Source organism: Leuresthes tenuis, unplaced genomic scaffold, assembly GCF_036924035.1.
Source record: "Leuresthes tenuis unplaced genomic scaffold, fLeuTen1.0.hap1 SCAF_20, whole genome shotgun sequence".
Taxonomy (NCBI): Eukaryota; Metazoa; Chordata; class Actinopteri; order Atheriniformes; family Atherinopsidae; genus Leuresthes; species Leuresthes tenuis.
The window spans coordinates 20,178,311-20,199,718 of NW_027325374.1; positions in this window are offsets into that span (position 1 = coordinate 20,178,311).

The following is a 21,408-nucleotide window of genomic DNA, read 5'->3' on the forward strand; positions in this document are numbered from 1 at the left end:
ATACTTATTTTTAGCTTACTTTATCCAATCGTAATTAAACTTTCATGACTGTTGATGATGATATTGTTGTTGCAGCAGCTTCAAGTTCATGGTCAGTCAGCCTCTTGTTGGTTTGCTCGTGAGCATCCAAATCAATTTCCTATCAGCGTAGTTGACAGTTTGGGTCTTTTTCAAGACTTTGGCTGTGTGGTCACAACTATCCATGTGTTTTGCACTGTTTAGAGAGATTATCTTTTAATATCTACTTGTTTTTAGGTGGCCTGAGCAATTTGGGGCAGCCACCCCCTGCAGCACAACGGTTGGCCTTGCAAAAATCCATTTCAGGATCTGGAGCCAATCCCAGCTGCCATTGGGCGTGAGGCGGGGTACACTCTGGTCAGGTTGCCAGTCTATCACAGGGGCACACAGAGATGAATAACCATGCATGCTCGCACTCACTCCTAGGGTCAATTTAGAATCCCCAATTAACCTAACATATATGTTTAGGATGGTGGGAGGAAGCCAAAGTACATGGAGAAAACCCATGTATATACAGAGAGAACATTCAAACTCCACATAGAAGAGCACCGTCCGGGGCTGTTTTACCCAGCTTTCATACTCCCCACATATCATTCTGATGGAATCTGATGAGAAGTAAGCCCAATCTACAAATACTCCACTCAACAACCCACAGAGGACAGGTATCCCAGTACCAAACACCTGAGGATGCCCTCAGTTTTTTAAATTTTTTTTACATACATCCTGACTGGTCAGAGCCCTTTTAGTAACATGGGGATGACCTGATCAAAAATAGACAGATGGTCATAATGTTATGGTTACACTTACTTTGTTCTGGTGCACTTCGAATCATGGTTATTAGGATCGCAAAGTCATTACTTCTCCTTGTTAGTCAGGTGGATCCTACATCCTACAGTTCAGCACATTGTCATCACATGTAAATACTTGGTGAAGAGCACTTCATGTTAGTTTTCAACATACAGAGCAGCCTGTCACTATCACTTTAAAGACATGGAACTTCTGTACTGTTGCAGTTGCCACTTATCCTTCAGTAAATGCAACAAGAAAATGTCATTTAATAGTGCTGACTTATTAATATGTAATGTGGACTAGGTAAGGAGGCCAGTGGGGAGGTGTGGGACAGACATTGCACGTATCCATAAAAGCAGCAGAAAGGTCAGCTAAAAGGACAAACTTTCATAAGAGCGATCACTCGCACAGCAGCTATAAATGCTCCGAAATATTTGCTGGCAAGTTCATACATTGTCTCACCCACTGATGCACTCAAAATCTTACTTGGGGACCGGTTGGAAAATCTCCACAAGAAGTCCGGAGCAAATGTCACAGACATTTATGTTCTCACATTCTACCGCTCTGGAAAATCTCCAGAACATTTCAGGTCTCCAGTGTGTGTGTGTGTGTGTGTGAATGCGACTTACGTGACAAGTTGGGAGTAAGAACTCATTGGTGAGTTAATCTTACATCAGAAATGTAGTTTATTCTTGGGTAAGTTTATTGATTAGAGGAGCTTTAACATTTGGTTTGCTTCTGGACATTGTTCTGTTTTTCTCAGAACAAATGTTTTAGAGCAACAATCATTTATTATTTTATCATTAAAATATTTATTATTTGAATTTCTCCCAGTAGGGGATGAATAAAGTATTCTATTATATTCTATTTAGTTACCAGGTTCAACTTATTGGCTCTGTCTGAGAAAACAACTCTGAAATATTCCTTAGAAGTCCAGATACCTTTCCATACTCTTATGTAATTGGGGCTTGATAGCACTTTTAACTGGATAAGAAAATGTAACCAATAGTCCTTCTGAAATTAGATATTTATCACTATCTTAAAACACATTTATGGAATATACTGACATGATGAAATCCAACCATTTGTTGTTTGTCCATCAAACTCAACCAGCCTGTTGAGGACCAGTAACCTGAAGAACTGAAAAGGAAGAATTAGCCTTTGCTTAGTCTCTCTTTTTCTCTGATTTTGATTCAGGCCCTGCAAGCTAAAGTGTTCAGAGTGCACGTCCTGATGCAAAGATGCAGATAAATTAAATCCAAACTATTACTGTAGTGCTGTTTTGCACGAGGCAGCTATATGATTCTATCTCTATTTGACTGGGATTCTTGGATGCACATGCTACCAATCCTGTGTCTATTTGAGGTTTTTGTGTAGGTTGAAATGGTGATTGGTCATAATATAATAACCTCTCTCAGTGCCGCAGGTTCAGCACACTCAGCACACTCTGCACATGTAGGAGTGAGAGACAGTAATGGTGGGATGGTGTACAGTATGTCCATGCATCTCTTATATAACTTTTGATATAATATTTCTACTCGGCTAAAATCCTCCACGTTTCTGCATGTCCGTCTGTGCTTGGCAATCAGTGTGTGTCCACCCAAGGTTTAAATTCAGATTCCAGCAAGATTACACCCATTCCATTCCCCCACACACATACACAGATCATATCCACACTTATTCCAAATCCCCTTGAGGCCAATCAAAAAGTTCCAGGTTACAAAGTCATAACAATGGGGTGAGGACTGTATCAAAATTTCCCACTGGCTGAGGATTACACTGGCTGACAGGGAGGCCGCTTGTCTCTGCTGGGGACAGTTGGTAAGGGTCAGCTACGGCTGACTGAAATACTCTTTCATCCACAGAAACAGATGTACAGAACAAACACTCACATGCTGCCTTATTCTGCTCATCATTTAATTCAAGCATCTTTCTTTACAGGATATCTCTGATTTATTCAAATTTGTGCCTCGTTCGCTCACCAAAGCAGGCATAGGGCTAATTTCTGTTTGCTCATTAGGCTTGTTGTCTATCATTGATTTGTGTTTGTCTGTTTATAAGAATACACAAAACTACCCAGCCAAATTTCATGAAACCTTTTGTGCAGACCCTAATCACTTTCATTGAAGGTATGAAATTCAGCAGCAGTCAGTTGTCTGTTTCCATTCCCTTGCGAAGCAAATCTTAAATTATATTTTCAAAAGCGACATAAAAAAGGGGAATCAGACATGTTTCCATGACTGGACTGAAGTAAATAAAGTAGGTTGCTTAGTGTTGCCAAAAACAAAAAATGACAACATATAATGCGGTGGACATCCACATGAGGAAAATTGAGAGTCTTGTTTTTTCAGGAATTACTTTAATTTCTGGGAACACTTATTTTGGAAGTCAGTGATGCGAGTTCATTTTCAGCTCAGAACATTAAAGGCGACTTGTGAATGACATAATTTTAATGCTTGCCGGGTCAGATTTGATTCACAAAGTTGTTTTTATTCCCCTTAATGTCTATCAAGTCTTCTTTTAGACAGACAGAAACTATCTTAAGCAGGCATAGAACGTTTCTGTGAATAATTTTTTATCCATTAATGTAACTCTTTTTATACATTATATCTTGTAAATGCAAATCAAAAACTCCAATGGCAACCTAGCTTCTCAATGTTCTTGTCTTCCTGTTTTGGCCATCATTTTGGTTACAATAATGTTGTATGCACAAAATAAACACTAAGTCAAAAAGTCTTCTTATATCCCGTGGGTCCAGGCACAAAGGAGCAGGCAGGTACTGGTGTGACTCTGGTTCCTATACTAATTATCTTTAACCACAGTGATGGAGTCAACAGTTAAAGTTGAAAGTAAGATAAAAAACACATCTGAGTCTCACATCTGCACAATATTCTCTGCTGTAGACAAAAAGTGTTGCTGCACCTCATTGTTAATCTGTCAGCTCAATTATTTCAATTGAGATAGAAGATGTAAAAAGAAAATAATTCAATAGAATGTGGATAGCCTCACGGCAAGAGGGTTCCTGGTTCAGATCCTGGCCGGGGCCTTTCTGTGTGGAGTTTGCATGTTCTCCCCGTGTATGCATGGGTTTTCTATGGTTGCTCTGGCTTCCTCCCACCATGGAAAATAAAAATTAATGGATGGATGGAATGTGCATCATTGAAATCTACAGAAGCTAGTTGCAATGGTCAGGAATCCAGTGGGAGTGGATGGGAAGAGGATTGATTAAAAAAAGGTCTGCACATGGTTCTGGAAGGCAGCTAGAAAACCCTATTAAGAGAGCAGTGAACCAAAACATTAACAATGCATAAAGATGAACAATTTGCAGCAAATTAGTAGCATGTGGTCTCTCAGTGTACTGAGGGCTACAAGGAACACAGAGAAGTTAGAGTAGCTACATTCAGTAACTACCATAACTTCCCAGGAGACAAGCCTGTAAGCTACGACAAAAGACTTTTGAGATAACTAGAATAGTTTATCTTTGACTGGATGAAAGGAATCAGTGAGCTGCCAGCTGTCCCAGGGCCGTTTTATAACTTCACAGAGGTTTCTGTCTGTAGTGCTCTCAGTCTCTGCAAATGGATATTTTTCTTCTGTGCAGATGGACAGACGGTGCAGTCCTCCAAAAAGCTAACAGCACAGGTTCCAGCAACGACACTTTGTGTGGATCGAACACTGATTGGTTGGAAGTTAGCTAGCGCTGGTTTATGCCAGAAGGGGACAACAACAACTGATTTCACAACAAAGAGGATCAAACTCCAAAAACCATAAAAAGCAAAGAACCACAGGGGAAAAACAATGACCGCAGCTACATTGAACAGTCTGAATGATCTAACACTTAGTTTCCCTCCATTACAAAGCAGATCTTTGTCTACTTTGATTTCTATCTTTTCCGCAGCAGAACAATGCTAAAATGATAGCAGTCCACAACTCTGACACTAGCACAAGTGGTAGCAAAATGCTTTACTGTTTTTACATGTTTTTGTTCAGCTCTTAATAGACGGTAAAAATTAATTGCTCTCTTTTTGTACATAAGTTATTGCCGTAATTTTCAGAGCCTCCATGTGGAATGTTACTGTCATGAAACATGTGCCTCTGTCAAGAAAACATGAGTTGTGCCCACTCTTAGAGCCTTGAAAACTTTATGAGTTGTATTCCCATCAATGCTGATCAGAGCAGGAGTTGATAAACACCCACAACCACTGAATGGTGATTAAACACTGTCCCTCTGCAATCAGAAGCCAGAAGCGGGTTTTTTTTGTTCAGTACAAAAAGGACTTTAGAGAGCAATGGGAAACTGCAGTAGATAGGATGATTTTTTTCTTTATGCTCTTTCTTTATACTTTCTTTTTCCACTTGGATACAACAATGAATACATATCGTCACCTTTTGATTTTTGTATGTTTTGTATTGCTTGCACTTTGCTTTGTTTTTGGTCTATTCCATCTCTTGGGACAAGTATCTGGCCCCATTACAGTATATTCACTGACTAAATTATAACTATGGGCTGTTTTTGTACTCATCCAGTCATGCATAGTGAGTTCTTTGAGCTTTCTAACCTAAAATAACACTATTAGAGTAAGAGAGACTGAATGGAAGCAGGGAAATTGTTGGGCTGACAATAAACAGTGTGGTGCAGCAACACTTTTCAGGTTGTCACATTGTTTTCACATAAACCTTGAATAAATTCACCATGCTTTTTGATTCAGCTATGTTTAGGCATCTGAAACTACTTTATCGTTGCCTACTGCCTTTATCACTGTCGAAAGAAACCAAGTGTGACTGGAGGCACAAGACAGGATGCACACAGAGATGTCTGTGGTCAAAAGAAGACATGTTGTATACACAAACACTAACCTTGCCCTATTTTTACCTTTGCCTCCAACTGACAACAATCATTGTTCACATGACAAGAGAAAAGATTCACTCATGTGAAAAACAAGGTGCACTTGTTTATTTAATTCAATTACTCTTATTTGAAGAAAATAGTTTCTTCACGAGTAAGGGATTATTTTCTCTATGATATCATCAGTCTCACATTGTTTTAGAGAATTTTTGCTCACTCTTCTTTATGCTGTCAACAAGTCTCAAAAGAAGTGTATGGCTCAAAAAGAAAAATGGGCCAATGTATTAATGCATACATACTGAAGCTGAAAGATGATTACAGGCAAGGTAACAGCAGCTGAAGGAACCAACATTTACCACAGTACAGCAAATCAAATCATACAGGTTAGCAGACTGATGTACTGACCTTGCACCAGCGTCATTTTTCCAGACTCAGAGACTGAAAAAAAAATATATATATATATATATGTATGTAATATATATACAGGAATCCAATCAGACTATAGGTGGGAGTTGCATTCCTATAGAATATTTTTGCCTAACCCGTAACATGCAGTCTATTACGAGAGTTTTTTAAAACTTTTTTAATTTTTATGTGAGACATTACATAAACATTTTTGACTGCCTCTCAGCATCAGTAATGTATCCTACACTGTCAGACACAAACATACTGTTTGTCCCAAGCTTGGTTGGGTTGGAATGTGGTCACCCAATGACTGCAAGGTGCCCAGGTCCCGTGGCTTTAAAACAAGCCCAAATCATCAGTCTGACCTTGGGGTGAACTTGCTGTTCCCAAGTAAGGATGGACTCAGTTTTTTAAAAATGAATATGGACACAGTGGAGTAATGTTTTTTCTCTCTTTTTTAAATTTTTAAAATTTAAAATTTTTTATTGTCCCGATATGTGAAAACCTTAGAATTAGACAGGGTTTTATGTTCTTTTTAATGTGACTGTGAAAACAAACACTGGTTGTTTTTCAGTGTCTGCCCAAAGATCAGTATTGACTTTTAAATTCTATCAGGGTCAGAAAGAAGCGTGGGCTTAAACAAGCACAGTGTGGCCCACTTTAGTCACTGAATTTGGAGGTAAAAGCCAAAGTGCTTAAATGTGTAATATTTGCAACCATCCAATGTATGTACAGGAAAACTGGACAGCTCCCAAATGCAGCATGAGATTTTATTAAGTCAAGGACATTTGTCAGCTTCTATCTAATTTATTTTACAGCAGAATGGAAATCAGTGAATTAATGACAGCCAAAGTGAAAACAATAAAACCCTGAAAGTATCAAATCTTCATCTTTAAACCTTCTGTTGGGGCCCCTCCCACTTCTGTACAGTTGCAACTCCACAAACAGTGACTCCGCTAAATTGCTGATGGTAAGATTCAGAGCATAATTCTGCTTACTGACTCATGTGCCTCTTTCAGATGATTTATGTTCTCATTTACCATGCTCCCTCACCTCCCCAACCCCCTCATATATTTTCTCTTCTTCTACTCCCCCCCCCCCTTCATTCCCTTGAGCGCAGCGGGGCTGAGGCCGTAATGTTCTGAGCATTCGTGAGAACAAGAGCATAACAAATCATGCCCTTGCACAGCAATAGAGGAGCGTCACAAGAGCACAAACACCTGTGACGCAGGCTCGCCTCACTGAGGCTTGCCCTCTTCTGGTCTTACAGGAATAGCTTTCATTTTTTTCCCCCTGCCTTCATCCTGATTTCTTTCATCCTTTCATCTCACAAAGAAAAAGAGAACGGGAGCTCAGCCTTGAGTCTGAGGATGGAAAAGATAGTAGGAAGGGGACATGTTGAAAGCGTCAGGGGAGCTCTGATTCACCTGTTTTGATGCCCATTCATGTGCTAATGTGGACTTTTGTGAATATAATGCTACTTTGATGAAGCGTGCGGTCTTTATACAAACAGGATGTGTGTATGAGTGTGAGAGAGGCAGTAAAATTGTGACTGGAAAGCGTACCATGAACTGGTTGGGAAGTATTTACCATGCTTGAGAGCCATCTTCACTTTTCCACGATGCGCTTCATTCGACATCGTCTGGTCAATTTGCATGGTTTGCATTCTCAGGAGCCGACAAACAAACAAGAAGGGGTCACATGCCCGCCATTTTTGTGTGATCAAATGCGCACAAACAGAGCTCACATGGTGGTCAGCATTTGGGGTTTCTAATTTCATGTGGCTTAAAGAGGTCTGAGACGTGCACTTGAGGTTCAAAGGTCAGGAGAACATCTGTGACTCTAAAAATGACAATGACCTACATGCAGGTCCTTTTCAAAGACACTGCATCAGCACTCTGGAAAATTACTGGCTCAGTCTTTCCTAATTGAGGAAACTCAAATGTGTTTGACGTGTTCATTTGAAAAATACGTACACTTCTAAAGTCTTTCATCACTTATTAATGGCTTGTAAGAGTAAGTTTGTAACTGGATGCAATTATGGATCACTACAGGCGTCCACACCAGCCTTAAGTCTAATCAGAAATGGCAAAATAGGAACGTTTGTCCACTCATTGAATACTTTGTAGTTTCACAGTCCAAGCCTCAAAATAGAAAAATGAAAACATCTTCTGGGTTTTTTTTTAGCAATTGTTTTGTGCTAGGTAGCATCAAACGATGGAAATCGAAAACCTGTGAGTATGAAACTTTGTATTCTGTGAGAATGTACATTTTTATAACCCTAACTATGTCTTCTTTTAACATCTTAACCTAATCATGTACATTCAATCTAAAACCCTGACCATGTACAGTACATGTGACCATGTGCAGGTGCAAGTGAAGTAGAAAAGCAGGAAATCACAGAAGTAGAAAAGAGAACGGACTGACGGAAGGACTTTTCTTTCTAAACAACACTGGCAACTGTCAACATGACGTTACAAACGCCAATGTTTAGAAATAAGATCAGAGGCACGACTGGAGCTGTATCGCAGTACAGAACAGCAGAAGCAAAATTAGTTATTGTAAAATTAGTCTTTGTTGCAAAATTACTACGTATTTCTCCAAAGACCAAAGTACGTATTCTAGGACCATCAAAATGGTGTTGGGCACCTTTTTATATTCTTTTTTTCTTCAGGCTGTCTTTTAAATGAGTGTTTCTCCTATAACTGAGTTATAACAGCCCAAAAAGTCACTTTTAAATACTTCAGTTTTTGATCAAATATTGACCAAATGATGAAAATCCCATCATGAAATATTTGACTTATTTCTTTTTGTTCAGAAAAAACAACTATGAAGTACATACTGAATGCAATGCTATCATGAATGAAAGCTATCCCACAGACTATAACAACTATACTATAGTTGTTTTATACTTCAGTTATTTTGATACTCCAATTATTTGTTGTATTTATTGATTAATAATTTTAAGGGTTGGACAGATGGTAACAAAACAAGCATAGAAATTATGTAATTTAGATTAACCTTTTCTTTAATATATATATAAATAAACAAACAAACAAAATTGCTAGCAAAGTAGTTTGTATGAGAATAATCACTAATCACAACTTTATACTAGTCAGCTAAGAAAGAAAAATGGTGCTTATACATGAGTACATAAGTAAAAATGTTCAATTAAAGTTACCTTTGTTCATTATGAAGGGTTTTATTCTGGGCACAGACCGAGGTGATAATCAACAATTGCCATGTCTGCTATCACCACTATATCACCAGAAATCTTTGAGACGTTGAGTAATGTCGGAACCCGGAAAGTGAGACTTACAAGTTTAAATGGAACCCATCATAATTCAGTAGAAGAAATAGTTGCTCTAACCGACCCGAAGTAGAGCCAAACAACAACTGTGATGGACATCCGCAAGAAAAAAATCGAGAGAGCCATTCCTCAGGATTTACTTTTATCTCTGAAAATATCTGAAATATCACATTATATTACGGAAAACACCAGTCAGTCAGAGCTCGTTAGCCATCTTAGACTGGAAACAGCTGCTGAGTCACATAATTGCAATATTTGCCAGGCAAGTTTTTTCCCCTTGTTGTGCATTAGATCTTTTTTTTAAACCGCTCTAAAACATCCTCAAGCAAGGGTGTAAACTATTTTTCACCTTAATATATTTCAGAATTCTTTTTTACCCCTTCCGTTTACTTTTTTTTAAATTCACATCTTCTAAATGCAAGTCAAAAATGACAATGTAAAAGCCAACTTGTGGTATCAAGCTGTCATGTAATGGCAAAACTAAATACATAGGGGCCTACTTAAGGTTAAGGTTAGTCTGTTTGCTCAAAGGTCACATTAAATGTTTTGTCAGGCCAGCGCTGCCCCGAGGAGCCACTTGGGTGAGTAATGAGGCAGTTGAACACTCAAGTACCTTGCTGGAGTAACATCAGTAAAGGCTTCAAGTGCGGCAGGTGGCCATGACAGTACTGATAGAGCCTGTTTAAATAACAAGTTAAGAAAATAAAGCACGAATAAGGATAAAACTGTCTGGAGCAGCTGACTCATGTGCACAGTCCCGACCCCTGACTGTGCTCAGTGCAGCAACTGAAAGAGCTGGTTGTTTTACTTCACAACACTGGTAATATATTAACCATAAATGTTGTTTGCTGAACTTTGTTTAGGGTGCAGCCGTATGCAATGGGGCTTGATTGATTTGATAAGTTATTCGAGATGAGATTCTTTTAGATATCATTTTTATCACCTGCTGATTTCTGCATGTTATTTTTACAGGTGCTCAGCTTTTCTTAGAATCAGCTGCTGCCCATCTTATCAGTAAAGACCTGGCAGCGCTGGTGACAGGTTAAACTAACGCTTGCATGACAGCTCAGAAATACAAATCCAGATACAGAGGGTTAAGCCTGGAGCAAGACGAGGAATTAATAACTGAATTTAATGGCTCTTGGATACACACTTTGGTCTGAACCAAGTTGTCTAATATGAACCAGAAAGGAGAAAAACACTACACTCCTCACTCTGGCTTTATTCATATTCGCTTTGTAGATCACAGTATTTACATAAATACATAAAAAAGAGAGAAGCTGGTTTCATTCATTTTGACAGGTGGAGAGAGAACCTTTCACAAAAAATTCTCAAGCATGAAATAAGCCTTTGTTTCATGTCTGATGTCGACATGGAGTTAGAATTAGGCAACACCACTTTGAAGCTACCCTGCCAGATGGACGGTTTCTTCGATTGCTTGTCCACTTAGTGTTTGACCTTCACAAACAGACTGGGTTAAAAGGAATATTTATATTCTATCATATATTTATCCTTACAAGGCCTTGTGACACCTGTCATTCACTGTGTTGCTGCTGTGTTTTTCCCACCCTGACCACTTCTACAGAAGGCTGTCAGCCTGAATCAGACTGTTTGTGAGCCTCTGAGATGAGCCACAGCTCCACTCAAAGCCTCGAGGGAGCCCACTGTTGTTTTTGCTTATAAAACCATGGGCCAGCAGATATTTATTTCTGGTGCTTGAAGGTGGCACTGAGAGACTGACTAAATTTAATCACAAAAACTTTAGGGAAAGCATGTGGGGTTGGAAAGTGCTGCCATATCCTATACTTGGTAATATTCATATATTATATATAACGTTTCTAACTACTAACCTCCTGTGCTTTTTAATTCTGGCATCTTGTCATGATCAATAATCCCCTCCACTTATACAGCATTCTTATTAGACAAATTTGGTCAGTCAGATTGCATGTGGAATACATGAAATAAAAAGCTGAATCTGAGAATACTAATGATAAACCGACCTAATGTTACCTCAGCTACATGCTTCTTCATCCTCTCTGTCTGCCTCACTCAGTCTCCATACATTTTCAGAGCAAATGGATAAAACATGAACTTGAAAATTATTGATGAAAACAAGCCACTAGAGGCTACCTTCATCATCTTTGATGTATTCAGACATCCACCTCACAGCCTGTTCAAACGTCTCTGGCACAGCAGCTCTACACTTACTCTCCAGTTGACTCACAACAGGCAGAAATTGTGAAAAGTTTCACATTAAAACTAAAGAATCAGCTCTAAAAGTTGCTTTTTTCTTCATTTTTAAGCTGCTTTCTAATATTCTTCATTTCTGCAGTGACAAAATATAGAATAAGTTGAAATCTGCTATCTTTAATTAGAGACTTTCTGACCCCAGTGGACCAGAAAGTTGTTGCATAAACATGTAATGTGAAACTGCAGAGGGTGTAAGTACATCCTCTTTCAGTTCTAACAATGTCCTTTGGATAGACCAGACCAAAGTGGAGATTTTTGGTCAGAATGCACAGCAGCACGTTTGGAGAGAACCAAACACAGCATATCAGCACAAACACCTCATTCCAATTGACAAGCACGGTGGTGGAGGGCTGATGATCTGGGCTTGTTTTGCAGTCGCAGGTAGCTGGACACCTTGGAGTAATTGAGTTGACCATGAACTCCTGTGGATACCAAAGTAAAGAGTCATAGGTGATGCCATCTGTCTGACAGATAAAGTTTGGCTGAAATGTGGTCATGCACCAGGACAATGATCCCAAACACAGCCGCAAATCTACAGCAGAATGTCTGAAAAAGAAAACAATCGAAGTGTTGCAATGACTCAGTCAAAGCCTAGACTTCAACCTGATTAAAATTCTGAGGCAGGACCTTAAGAGCTGTGCAAAAATAAATGTAAAAAAAAACCTCAAAGAACTTTGAACGTTGTGAACAAAAGTGGGCCAAAATTCTTCCACAATGATGTGAGAGACTGATAACATCATACAGAAAATGATTACATCAAGTTATTTCTGTTAAAGATGGTTCAACAAGCTGTTTAATCGTGGAGTGGACTTTGTTTTTCACACACCGTTTCTGCATTTTTGCTCAGTTATTGTAATATGTCATGTTCTGTTCTTTATCTCACATTGTTTTACCTAATTCCAAGACCTTGTAAGGACCAAATTAACTTTATTATGTCCTTATATGTAAACCTTAGAATAAAAGAGGGTGTACTTTCTTTGTAACATAACTGTGGCCTTCTTGCACCTAATTGTAGGGTGATGTTATACAGATACCATTTTGATATAATGGCCAAAATGTGGACAGAAGGCAGGGCTCAGGGGTATAAGAGAAAAAAAAAGTCTTTTAATAGCTGACATCTAGGCACACTTAGCATTTTATCAACTTACTGGAAACCAAGAACCAGACAAAACAAAGATATTGTGGGTAAAATCTGCCTTGCAAAAATGACAATACAACTAAACCTGCACAGCCACAAGGAACATGACGAGTACAGCAATCAAACAAACTGATGAGATGCTATCAGGGCTGTGGATCGACATTCGGTCTTAAAGAATCCTTGGTCTCAACAGCAGCTGCAGACCTAGCAGCTGTTCTATATGCTCCCATCACAAAGTCATCTCACAGAAACAGCTATTCCTGCACTCTGCAGCCAAACTTAAAGCTGTCAGAGATGGTAGAAACTCTGTGCTTTGCAAAGATCTGCGGTGCCTCACTCGTATGTAACATATTGACGATACAGAGGATGTCTCAGAAAGAATTCAACATTCAACTTTTAAGATTACATTCTTGCTTTGTAGTCTCAAATGTGAACATAAAATCTTTCTCTTACGAAAGATTTTCGTTGTTTGTGAAGCTTGGGAGAGGAATTTAAGGCTTTGCCGCCTTTCTCCTCACACAAGTCTTTTCTGGGTGTTGTGGCCGTGATACTCCGTTTAGATTCTTGTCTTTTGTACAAAAACCCGTCACCCTTACTTAATCTGCTGTCACAAAGTTTGTGGCGACATGGTCTCAGAAAATGTTCAACGATCCAATAAGCACTTATGTTACACTTTGACTTTCGGATATCAAATGAGAGAATAAAATGCTAAACTTACACAAGGAACTATCGTAACACAAAAGTATCAATTAAAACCAAAAAACTTCCCTCTAAGAGACTTCACTCTTGAAAAAGTTGAAAAGGAAATTAATACCAACCAACTTCAAAAGCTGGAGGACTAATGAGCCTCCCGCCTGAGTACTCGGACTGTTTGATTGTGAGGGCTTTTAACAGAGACAACGGCGTATTGCATTAAACGTGTTAAATTTAGCACGACTGGGTACCATTAATTGAAAAGGCATAACACTAAAAGTGATATCCGGACTGCTCCTACATGGTTTTTCATTCATTCCAGCTCTTGCAGTTCTCATACAGCTGATAGAGTGTGCTTGCAAATATAAAGGCACAGTTTAAATAATACAAGGAGTGAAGTTATAGAAACCAGCTTTAACTGTTTTCAAAATTCTAAAGAAGACAAATACATTTTTGGTTGCATTATGCCGTGTGTGATTTGGATACTTTTACATCTGGCGTTTTGAGTAAAGGGATGGTATGTGAAGTGAGGGTTTGGAGCTGAAATGAAGCAGAGGAGATAGCGTTAAATCTGGGGCAGTATGAGATGTGGGGAGAGAATTCTTTTTTTGACAAACACGCCGTAGGGAAATGAGAAAAGGCACAGCGACTTTGAAGAGGAAGCGACAGAGGCAGGAGATGATTTCAGAAATGTTGGCATCATTGCAGTTTTGCAAAAATGTGTGAGTGGAAGTCAAACAAAGAATGCTGCTTTGTGTTTTGGGATCTGATTCTGTGCTTGTCGGATAAAGATTGCCCCCAGTCCTGTCTGGACCTTTACACAGGATGATTCCAGCACAGCACAGCACAGCACTCACAGCTTAGATCTTAAGCAAATAAACTGTAACTGAAGAGCAAAGAATAGGCTTGAAAGTTGTTTTTTTCTTCTCAGAGGTGCTCAGAGCTGTTGGCTATTATAACAATGAACCCAAATTGTGGGCTTGAGTCTGTGAGCTTAAAATCACAGTGAAACAGTAGTTAGAGCTCCTTTAGCCTCTGTGATGTGACCTCAGATGATTGTTCTAAAGGAAAGTCCAAAGTAAATTGTTACTCAAAACGAATGCTGCTTTGAATAATTTTACCTGCTGTGATTCAGACCTCCTGACATGATGCTGCTCTACTGGCTTCTACAATTGTGTCAAATGCAGTTTTAGTAGCCTAACCTTGCTTGACCGGTGAAGCCAGCTTCTGGTGGAAATGCTCCTTTATCAGCTGTACTGAGCAGCATGCGTCTTACATCTACCAGCCAAAGAGGATATAATAGCACAGTCTCCATCTACAATTGTTTAATGATGCTAATATATACAAAATGTAGAATGCAGTATTTAGTGGGACACATGCATTACTACGAGTTACACTGTATATATGGTCCTTTACTGTTGATAAAGCATTGTTTACTAGCATCTGCTGCTCACTTACAGCTACAATGCTAAACTATTTCCCTTGGTCTGCTGACCTCACCAGAGGGGCAGTTGCAAACTCCGTGTGAAGTTAGCCGACTGTAACAGAGAAAGGAGTAAATAAACTGCTCCAGGAGGGCGTGTGGATGAAGTGGTCCCAGTAGAGTGCCTGTGTAGAAATCCCTCCGATAGCTCTCCTGTAACTGCAAGTAGTCACATAACAGTAGCTATGAGCTAACAGAGCTATAGTACACGTTCGTTCATTCATTCTTCTTAAAGTATTGGTGAAATAAAGACAGATAATGCCTTATTTAGAGACCGCATCCTCCCTGCCCTGTTCACTCCGTTATATGGATTTATGCTGATCGCGAGTTTTCTAAATAGCTTCCGAAGGATGCCGACTTTCGCCAAACTGTTCTCGGTGAGTAGATAAACGTATTTCATGCCAGAGATAAGGTCTAGGTTTAAAAATACTGGAGTTCCCCTTTAATCTGCGACATCTTGCCACATGACAACATTTTGATTTAGACCCATAAAGAAGGGGAGGGGTGCAAGATGGGGCTAATTAGCTGACTCATGCAAGCGACCTAAGGATCGAAACTCATCCAACATAACACTTTTCCGTTGTCCTTTCACTTTTTTTTAACCTTGCTTTCACTCATGAATGGTTAGGGTGGGGACTTAAAAACACATGGCCACTCCTCTTTCTTTTTCTTTGGCCATTGGCCGCGTTTTCACTCATTTTCAGTCCAGTACTCGTACCTGACTATTTTCAGAGGAATTTTTGTTTGATGAAACACTAAACACTAACCTATGAATCATTAAAGTATTAAAAAAAGGCATCTAACTCGAGTGTTGAACCAGTGTTGCGCCTACACATAACTGACAACTTAATAGTAAACAAACAGTACAAAATCTTAGGTTCTTTTTTATTTGCAGCCTGTTGCAAAGAGCCATCATGTGTTCCCATTTCTACAGTTGCATCTATGAAAAATGCCAAAGTTAATACGGTTTGACAGACATAAATGTTATTTTTGCACCAAAGATTTGATTTCCAAAGACCTTATTGGCAAATTTATCACTGGCGGAGAACACAAATGCAGATGCCGACAGGAAGTCGGAGGAACTTGACTTGATTTATTTAAGAACTATTAAAAAAAAGCACAGCTGAGCAACAGAAAACTAAACTGATGAAACAAAACCTTAAGAAAAGACACCTGATTTGGAAACCATAAGGTGACAACAGCAAGCATCTCACTATGACTGAGAGCAACCAAGGTGAATATATACTGAGGTAAACTAATAAGGAAGTCACTGCAGCTGTGACTAATTGACTAGGTGACAGGTATGGCAGTGGGTTAAAGACCAGAACAGGGGGAAACTGTGGAGTAAAGAACAGAATCTAAACACACAAAACAGAGTGAAAACAATGAACCAGGGAAATAATATAACCATGAAAAAGGACCAGAAAACATGATCTTTTCTTTATGTTTTGTGACTTGTGTTAGTTGACTAAACACAGATTGAAGTTTTTATTGCATTTTAGAACATTTCCCAGATTTTCGAGAAATGTGATTTGTAAAACTAAATAGAATGCTCTGAATCATTTGGCCAAGTTGCAACCGATCTAATTGCCTGGCTTTTCTCAGCGATGCCTTATTATACCCATCAGAACAATTAGTGACTCCAAGTCATCATTAATACAACCATGAGACACCGTAGCCCCATGTAGTTCCACACGGGACTACAGCGATGCAAATGAAAAATGCCAAACACCAACTCATCTAATCCTTGCATTCCCCTTCCTTATCTTCTATTTTCATTTCAGGTAAGAGGTTTTCGCTGCAGAAAAACAGGAAAGGAGTTATCTTTGAAAGTCAGGTTTCCTCAGCCCACTTAATATTCGAACAACAGAAGGGCTGTAAGCCCAACAGCTTTCCGTTGGTGTATTTTTGCCATTGTGTGCCAGGAGACTCAGATGAAGAGAACACAGCAACTCTAAAATGCAAATGGATGATCAAACAATCCGAGTGGGCATCATGAAGATCGTCACCTGATATTACAGCTTGCACCCAGGTGACATACAGTCACATTGAGTCCTGTTTGTCAGATACAGCCAATGTGCTGAAAAAACTCTTCATCTCTCGCGGGCCTTCACTCTCCTGTTGTGTCTCTATAACAGCTGGCTACTGAAATCAGATCATTTAGTGCAACTGGAAACTGCTGCCAAATTTTCTATTAGATCAGTGCATGTCCAGATTATAGATATTCTCTGAGGACTTGTCCTCATCAAGCCAAGCGGCCCTCTAATCCACCTCCTGTCAGAAAGTGTAGCCTGTGGCAGATGAGCCAGATGTGGTGGGTGTGCGAGCAAATCTGTCCATGACAGTTTATCACTCAAATCCTCAAGTTTTGCCATGCAACATCAGATTATGCAACTATTAACTTCTCATAGCAGCCACTGCTCTGGCCATGCATTCTTTGATGGTAGAACTCAAGGAGCTCTACCTCAAGATCCACTTCCACCGAACCCTCTGGAGAATAGAAATCAGCTGTCATGGTCGACCTCTCAGGTAGTATTGATCCCGGCTGCTCCGTTGGTCTCTACCGGATAATTTGGAATCTCACCACTGCTTCATAACCTCTATAACTCCTGAAGACTGGCAAGATTAAGTTCCTGCTCTCAAATGATTAATCAATTTCAATTACTCCCCATGTGATCAATCATATTCTCATTTATGTCTGAAGTATGGCCCACAGCTGCAGAGGACCGATTACCAGCCAAGCTTCCAACTTTAACAGCTTTATTGCTCGAGGCTTGTAAACTATCTTTTACAGTCATGTCAGAAGCTCAAGCAGTCATTCTGGTTAAGAGTGATTCCATTTGATGTTTGCATGTCAGGGGTCAGTCGTTGGTGTTCTGTGGTGAAACTCAAGAGATCCCTGATGAGAATAGCATTCTGCTGATCATCAGGATCCCCCTTACGCCAAAGTGTAAGTTTAAAAAGAACGAAAGAAGATAAATAAAAGGAAAAACACTACCCTTGTGCTCTGAAGTGGGACATCCTTTTAATTTGTCAGTAGTTGGGTTTCTGCAGTTGAAGAACACAGGTTACAGTTAGTCACAGTGGAAAACAGCAGCATATTCTGTTACACACTCAGCTTATCACTGTGTCAAATGCTCCTGTGTGCGTATCAGTGAGTCACGTTTTCGGGGTCACTCCCTCCGTGAGTGATCAGTTTGACCACATCCTTGACCACTGAAAGTGGAACCTGACATATAGATGAACTACTTCTCTGTGGGTTTGACTTTGGTCCTTTTTGGCTCCTGACTGCAGGTTATTCAGGCCTGAGCAGGGCTGCATGACTTCATAAAGAGGCGAGGTGTGATGAGGCTTTCCTAGCTTTTTTCTAAATGTTATCTTGAACCCAGTGTTGCATTAGATACTAACCAGCAGGGTGGAACTTTGACCACAGCTACAAAGAATCATGTGCCACGGGGTTTAAAGAGCAGATGATTTTGAAAGTATCACAATTTACACATGAAGTGACCAGTGAGGAGTGAGGGTATTTAACACATGATATGATTGGAAATTGATCAGGATTATTTGCTTTTTTTATTAAGAAGATTTATAAAACTGACCACTTACTAGGAGGGACTGTACAGCTCTTTTGCATGTATTCGCATTTTGCATGTAGAAGTAGGGCGTTTTGCTGTAGTTAAGTAGATGTCAGTCTTCACATGTCCTTTTTATGGCTGTGATAGTGAAAAATCAGATTCTGTAAGCTTTCACCAAACAGATCATCTTATTTGGAAATTTCACTGTCTTCGTTTTTCGAGCAGCTACTTTGCAAATTTGACACAAAAATAGCTGTGCTTTGCCAAAAAACTGATGCTAAAGTTTGACATTGTTCCAGGCTTTTATCTGTCAGACACCACATGCGCGCACGTTCGACAACCTATAATTTGTTTTCCTTTTTTGTGTGTTTTCTCTCTGTCCTGCTCTCATTTAAAATATGTGCTGTCAAGTAGCGTCTTGGTACATGGCCGCAGCCTTGTGTATTCAAAAACCCAGAGCCCAGGTACCGTGGCCTGCGTTCAATGAACAGGCATGACTATCAATCTGTAAGTGTGTTTTCTCTCCAACACTCTGTACAGCTGTATGCTGAGAGGCCCAAGGCCAGCTGACTACCAGCAGCCTCGGCCTCAGTAAATAGTGTTGTTACATGTCTAATATTATTGAAAGCAACAGGAAGTGAACATGTTATCATTACGATACTTCCATATGCATGTGACCTTGCACAATTTAGGTTCTACTTCTTGAGTCTTTCTCTCTGGTTCAAACATGTAATGCTGAATTACTGCAGAAATAGAACTGGCCATTATGTACTGTAGCAGAGACATGGCAGTCTAGTCTCATCTGTCCTAGTGGATGAGTGAGGATATGGGTGGGGCCACATTAACATATTGATGTATCCATAGCTCTCCATTCACCAAATGAGAAAGAAATTAGGCCACCAGTGCTGGAAAATACCTTTTACAAAGAAAAATGTAAAGAAATTTACGTGCAAATGGCATCGAATATCTCACTTATTGTTTTCAACCAGCCTGATCACATGACTTCTGGTGTTAAGGCTTTTATACAACAAACCGACGTGAAGAACAAGCGGCGATGAGGGGCCTCCTGCTGGGTCTCCTACCAGTGTCTGAACAAACAAAATAGCACTTAAACACACTGCATTAACAACATCCCACTGCCAGGATGGACAATCTACATTACATTACACTTCATTATACAGTAAGGGAAATCAGAAGACAACACAGAATTAAAAAAGAAAGCAAAAAAAAAATCAAACGTGTGTCCAATGTTCAAAGGCTGTAGTTCCAGATGTTGGCGGCTTGGGTTCGAGTTGAAATAAAGGACACTAGCACCCCAAAAAAATGAATATGACAAATGAGAAGAGTGAGTCTAACATGTTAAGTTAGCCACTTGCTTTCTGTTGTCACTCATATCTCTGGCCTCATTCGTTGTGCTGAAAAGCAGATCAGAGTGAGCTCTCTCACCGACAGACACAATGTCGATTCAGTTGATGAAGTTCAATAATAGCGATGGTGCAGACACTTAAAAACACAACAGAGGCAGGCGTGCCTGACACCTGATTGTTGTATGAGGTCTGACTGTTGTATTAGTGCTGACTTATCGATATTACCACACTCCTATGAAACCAACCTAAATAAGATTATGGATCCTTTAATATATAAGTATTGGACTTTGCTTTAGTTTTGTCATACATCATTTGTCTGATTTGAATGTTGAAGCTGGTTGTATTTACCTCCTCTCCTACTTTGAAGTTGGTGATGCTCTGTTGGAAACAGATGACTTCAACATCTGATGAAGATCACTGTAAGGATGTTGGGATTTGTTTGCTTGTGATGCCTTTTAACTATCATTCAAACCACACCTAAACAATCCAGACAAAACATGAGTTTTTGAGAGTAAAACACCTTTATCAGTTGGAAAAGGGGTGTCTCCGTCCCACCTCCAAACTTTTTTTTTTCCAGCTTGTATTAAGAGCTAGTTCTGATCCACCATAACCAAGTCCTAAAGTTAGATGGGTTAAAAAAGTCTTTAGTAAGGGGTTTTACATGCTGTGAAACGATGGCCAGGCTGTAAAAATGTTCACTGCTGTTCACAGACATCCAGAAATCATTCGAATTTATAACAAACGCAGTCGTACAGTTGAATCAATAGCATTTCTAAAATGCATGTCATGTTTGGCATCTGAGAGGAGTGTGATCTCGATGGTGTCCAGCTAATCAATGGACAGATGGCTCCTCCACATCACTTCAGCTAAATTCAAATTCTGTGCCTCGTGTTTGATTAGTATTCAAAATGTTGTCTGATTGCAAAGTGGGTTGGTGCACCGCACCACTGCTCGATGTGTGTGTTATTTCTCAGAGTGGCTGCCTGCAGACGAGAGTCCCTTTGCCTCTGATTAAACCCTTGAAGCAAGGTCTTTATCCTGCCAAGAACTCATGTGGATTTGTGTGTGTGTGTGCGTGAAGAAAAAGAGCATGTCTGTGTGTAAGGCCAGGGAGAGGGGAGGGGAGACAGCGGCTCTGTCTGCACGTGTACGTAGGCCCATGTTATCTACTGTGGGGTGAAAAAGGGAAAGGAAGAGGTGGATGAGAGGGAGGGTGTTGGGGGGCACTGGCAATCTATTAACCCAAACTGGTGCCTGCTGAGAGAGATGAATTTGGCACGTGAAGAGGAAAGTGCAGGTGACTTGTGATGCTGGAAGGTTGTTGGTTACAGACAGCTAATGGCTAACTGCAACCTCTGGAAGACAATGAAGAAGGATTAAACAGCTCTATCTCCAGTCAGTGCAACCAAGGGTCTGATCTACTCAGACAGCTAATCTTGAGTAAATGTGTGTGAGTGTGTGAGAACAGAACAGAACAGAATAGACCTGCCAGGCTCTGAGATGATGAGCGCTGGCTGATGGTTTGCATGCTGCC